Source organism: Trachymyrmex septentrionalis, unplaced genomic scaffold (genome assembly GCF_001594115.1).
Source record: "Trachymyrmex septentrionalis isolate Tsep2-gDNA-1 unplaced genomic scaffold, Tsep1.0 scaffold86, whole genome shotgun sequence".
Classification (NCBI taxonomy): Eukaryota; Metazoa; Arthropoda; class Insecta; order Hymenoptera; family Formicidae; genus Trachymyrmex; species Trachymyrmex septentrionalis.
Window position 1 is genome coordinate 901,239 of NW_017306049.1, and position 6,198 is coordinate 907,436.

Sequence of the window (6,198 nt, forward strand, 5' to 3'; positions counted from 1 at the left end):
CTCGACTTCCTCGATTCAAATGAATGCCAAACACAAACAAATAGACCGATCTGGCTGTAACTTGGTGTGTGTTCCTCCAAGAGATGCTACTAACTAAATCTAACCTTGATACGTGTCAGTAGTGCCATCAGCAGTGACTTTGCACGGACTTTTCAAACGACCCTCGTATATAATTAATACTAGTATTACTATTATTATTTGTTGAAATTTAATTGTATCTGAAATGAAAAATCCTAAAATTTTTGTATAGCAATAAAAATAATAAATAAAATTAATAATATATTAAAATATGTTATTCAATAAAAACAAAATGTGATGAACACAACTTTTATATGTATAATATAGTTTGTTTAAAGTTAAAATGTTAATGTTTTACACCCTTATAATCTTTTTAATGGTGATATGTAAATGTATTTATTATATGTAATATATATGTTAAGTAAATGCACGTAATGATAAGAATATTGTATAATAGTAAAAATTTACATAAATAATATTAATAATTATTAACATCATTTACATTATTTCCGAATATAATTAGCGAATAAACAAATTCCGAATAAACAGAATATAATTTTAGGTTAAAGCATAGTTTAAAACATCGCGCCGCGATTCTTTCTGACTTTCGAATGACTATACATCCGGCCTGTTGTCTCATCCCTTACTAGAAGATCCCTATAAGACACTAGATATTTAAGTATTTTCATCCGCCATTTCGATTCTATTTGATTGTGATTGTGTTCCAAAATTCACTGCCAGTACTGAAAATTTACAGTCTACGTTACGTGTACTAAATATATATTTTATTCATTGACAGTGAATTTTGGAACACAGCCTGTATAGTACGATTAGCAACAAAGTTAAATGTTAATTAAGAAGAACAAATCAAATTGTAATAAAAATATATTGCATCGATACGTTTTCGCGTAAAAATAAAGATTTGACTAGAAAAAACCACTATTATGACAGATTTTCTAACCCGAATAGTCGTTAACTTTAAGGTTTAATATCTCGGTTCGCGGAGCAGAGCGATACCTTTTCCTTATCAAATCTTATTTTTACGCGAAAATGCATCGATTCAGGGTATTTTTATCAAAATTTGGGCTCTTTTAACAATTATAAAAATGTTGAAAAATGTAATAAAAATCCACAAAGCAATTGTTTTTTATTTAGTGCAATTCATGAAACTTATAGGAAAAAAAAACTTATCTAAAATAACGTTAGTCTCCTGAAGGCTTGCTGAATAATATTTAGCTTTCTCGCGCTTCACATCAAGATTCGTATATTCTATTGTCACCGTTTTTTTCCACGGAGATATGGAATAAAAATATTAAAGTTACTTATTTAAAACTTACGAAAATTCAAGTTATTTTGTCTTTACGTCAAATTTAATTATACGCGGACGTAAGATTAAATTATGTTGTTAATTGCGCACAGACTGTGAGCATTAATGTAGAAAGGTAGTCATTTCTCAATTCGGAAAAATTTCCGAAAGAAAGAATCGAAGTTCTTGGATGTACATTTTATACACATGCGCAAAACGAGAGAGAACGCATGCGTGAACCAAGGCCGGTAAAAAATTCATTGTTAATTTTTATTTCAAGACCGTCTTAAGTAATGTCTTAAGATGCTAATGCAGTTCTCTGATTGGTTCGTGACTTCTTAAAACCGTATCATGGAGTATAGAGAATAAAAAGACAAACTAGGTTTTGAAAAGTACGGTCAAAATCAGGTTTTTGAATTGATATTAGTGGTGCTCAATAGGCGATGTTCAAATCGCAAAACTCCTCTCATATACATGTGCTTACGCACATACAACCAAATACATACAAGTATAACCTAAGAATACTTGTATAACCTAAGAATAGAGACGTTATTCTTTAACATCATGCTTTTACAGTAAGGCCCTGCGCACAATAGAAGAAACAAGGAATTAGGAATAAAGAATAAACAATTTCAATCTATCAGTATATTCCGATATATCTGATTTCTCGTAGGTTAAAATCGTTTATTCTTTATTCTTAATTCCTTATTCGTGCTATTCTGCGCAAAGCCTAACAGGAAGACGTGAATTGTCATTAAAACTGCATGAGGAATGGAGCATTCTTCATGTAAAAAATTAATATGACTTACTATGCAAACTGCGAAAACAGTGTGGCAGAACGAAAGCAATACGAGGTCTGTTCAAAAAGTATCGCGAATTTCCGCGGGTTACGTATATTCGATTTTCGATTTTTTTGTGGCGTTATGTTGGTACTCATGTCTCTCACTTATGCCGACAAGTTCGGCCATTTTGAATGTTCAATTAATTTTTGACAGCTGCTTTGCTTGCACGTGTTTTGGCTCGTCTTCGATTTTTGCCTATTCCAAAAAATGGATCAAAGAATCTGTATCAAATTTTGTGTGAAAAACAAAATTAAGTGCGCGGACGCATTCCGAATGTTGACTGTAGCATATGGTGAAGCTACCTTGGACTGAAGCAACGTTTATCGGTGGTACAAAATGTTTTCAGAGGGCCGAGAAGATGTGAACGACGAAGAGCGTGCCGGACGCCCGAGCACGTCAACAACAGACGAAAACATTGATGAAGTGAAGAAAATTGCATCATGAGTTCTTGCCACAGAGTAGAACGGTCAATAAGGAATATTACCTGCAAGTTATGCGCAATTTGCGCGAAGCAATCCGCCAGAAACGCCCGGATTTGTGGAAGAACAAAAATTGGCTTTTGCCCCTGCTCACACATCGTTGCTTGTGCGCGAATTTTTGACCAAAAACAACACACTAATGATGCCGCAGCTACCGTATTCCCCAGATCTGGCCCCCTGTGACTTTTTCTTGTTCCCGAAACTGAAGAGGCCCATGAAGGACGACGCTACGCTACGATTGAGGAGATAAAGACGGCATCGAAGGAGGAGCTGAACAAGATCACAAAAAATAATTTTTTGAAGTGCTTCGAGGATTGGAAAAAACGTTGGCACATATAATATCTGATGGGGATTACTTTGAAGGGGACAAAATAGATATTCATGAATAAATAAATAATTTTTGAAAAAACACAAAATTCGCGATACTTTTTGAACAGACCTCGTATATCAATCGAATTAATTCAGATGACCACGATTATTGACAGTCTCATCCATGTAAAGCCTATGGTACATAGGCTTTACAAAAACAGGCCGTAAAATGTAATCATTAAGCGAATTGCCCAATCACGGTAGAAACCGTAAGGCCAGTAGCGAATCCAATCTTATGCATAGTCTACAATGAGTAGTAGCAGTAGTGGATTAAGAAGTAGGCGTAGAAATCGACCAATAGTACGAGGGTAAGTCAATAAGTTTTTAGAAAAACATAGTGAAACACATTTTTTTTTATTCATTTTTATTTCTCAACATAGTCTTCTTTCAGCTCGATACACTTGATCCAACCATTCTCCAACTTTTTCAAGCCGTCCGAATAATATGATTTGTCCAATCCTTCAAAATAAGCCTCTGTTTCGGCGATGAGCTGCTCTCTGGTGGTGAATCTCTTTTCTTCGAAGCATTTCTTCAGGTTTGGAAACAGGAAATAATCGCAGGGGGCTAAATCTGGCGAATATGCTGGATGGGGAAGCAATTCGTAGCGGAATTCGTTGAATTGGCCATCGATACCGAACACGTGTGAACCCGTGCATTGTCTTGATAGAAGAGCACTTTCTTCTTCACCAAATGGAGACGTTTTTTCTTTAAAATGTTGTTGAAACGGTCCAATAAGGCTGAGTAGTAATCGCCATTGATCGTTTGCTTCGACGGAAGGTAATCGATATGAATTATACCGCGTTCCAAAAAAACTGTGGCCATTAACTTTCCGGCCGACTTCACGGTTTTCGCCTTCTTCGGAGCTGGTTCATCCGGTGAAGACCATTGTTTTGACTGTTCCTTTGTCTTGGGTGTGAAGTAATGGATCCATGTTTCGTCCACAGTAATGAAACGACGGTAAAATTAATCTGGATTACGTTGAAACATCTGCAAACATTGTTTTGAAATCGTCACAAGGTCGCGCTTATAGTCCACAGTGAGCAAACGCGGCACCCATCTTGCCAATAGCTTTTTCATACCCAATTGTTCGTGCAAAATTGAAATCACTGTACCATGTGACATGCCTGTGGCTTCAACAAGCTCGCGCACTTTCATTCGTCGATCAGTCAAAACAATATCGTGGACTTTATTGATGATTTCTGGCGTAGCAGCCTCAATTGGATGTCCCGAACGAGGTGCATCACATGTGGATGTACGATCATGTTTAAATTCATTCACCCAATGGTACAATACAGTCGCAAACTTTGGTGCAGATGTGCTATGAACATTATCCAACTCGACTTTGATTTCTTTCGGCGTTAAATCTTTCATATGTAGATATTTAATTACTGCACGAAACTCGTTTTTTTCCATTTTGCAAAAAATACAAAGGTTGTTTGCTTTAATCATGTACAGAAACGAAACCACGCGATGAATTCCGTTCAAAATTTGACAGTAATCAGCTGAAAGATGCTATTTGTCAAAAAGTAATGTGACATGACTCTGCGAGTGCCTTCTGATAGATTTTCTAAGAACTTATTATTGACTTGCCTCGTAAACAAAATTTAGTTCGGTTTCTAGATTAGACATCGATTTTTGTATGAATTTTACTTCAAATAATTTCATAAATTACAAATTGTCACAAGGTCAGTATTAACCTCTTCTTTTTAATATATAATACGTTTATACATTCGTTTTATAAATTTTTGGGCTCAAACGATATTATAGAATATAAAGATATACTAAACAATTTTTCGAAGTACGGAAGTGTCCCTCGAATGGCAGCGACCAATCCGCATCTTGCACACGCGTTGTCTCATCCCTTATTAGAGGATTTCTAATGCCTTACAGCGTTTTCTCTTAGGATACACTGGGTGCAGCCTCGCATCACACCAGTTGTGTGTAAGCGCTACACTCAGCTATACTACACTAGAGTGGTGTACAGTACATCTTGCACAAAAAACCTTGTTCCCGCTTGACTTCCATTTTCAAATTTTAAATGTTACACTGGCTCCACACCGTCTTTGAGACGGTGTAGCAAAATCCCACTTTGTGCACAAAATTTGCACTACATCATAGCCATGGAAACACGGTACACTGTCTGAGTGTTGCACTAGTGGGCGATAGTGCAATCAAGAGAAAACGCTATTTCACATTTTGTTTTTATTATTCTCCCATCGGCGCCGTTCCTTTGCGAAGGTGTGCGCGGAACATTTGGATACTGGCTGTATCGTTGTTTGAAACTATATTTTCACTTGAAATTTTATATTTTTATTAAACACATTGTATTTCTTCATAACTATATTATTGAACTCGGATCCTCATACAGATAACAGCGCTTTGACACTAAACACTGATTAGTGAAAAACGGGTGATGGAAGTACATTTTACCCCCACAACCGGCTTTTCATTAATCAGCACTCTGTGTCAAAGCGTTGTTGACTGTATGAGGATCCGGGCTTACAATTATAACACTTTTTTATGATTATAATATGAAATACATCATTAAAGAATGTTTTGCGTTATTTCATGTTTTCAATAAGCAAATCATTTCCTTATACTGTGATTCGTATTGCCATAGTGAGAGCAAATTAATATGAGCCAATTGAAAATATGAACCGATGGCTAGACTCTGTTTTTCTAGGAACTCTACATTGTATTAGAGCAGAGTGCATAGATCTGTTCGTGTTGTATGAAATCCCCAAATATTTTTGTATTTAAAATGAGATAGATATATATTTGGCCTTGAAAAAAAAAAGAAAGAAAAGATGCCGAGTACAGAAAGTGCACGCAACACAAGTAGACCTTATGTGCCAAATTCGCCATAAGTAAAAGGATTTTATTTCATAAATTTTCTTTTTTTTTCTTTTCAAACAATTAAAGTTGCAATGTGATACTAAGATTTCCATAATGTTTTGTTTTTATTGAATTATTTTTGGCGAAAAATATTTCTTCCTCTTTCTTTTTTTCTCAGTTTTAAATTATTTACATTTAAAATTTTAAATGCTTTTATTTAATATTAATATTTCATTTTTATAATATTAATTTTCTAAGACTCAAACAATTAAAAAATTTGCACAAAAGACTACAAGTCGCACAGGATGATAGTCGTTAACAACAAAAATTCATCGAATTCAAATAAATA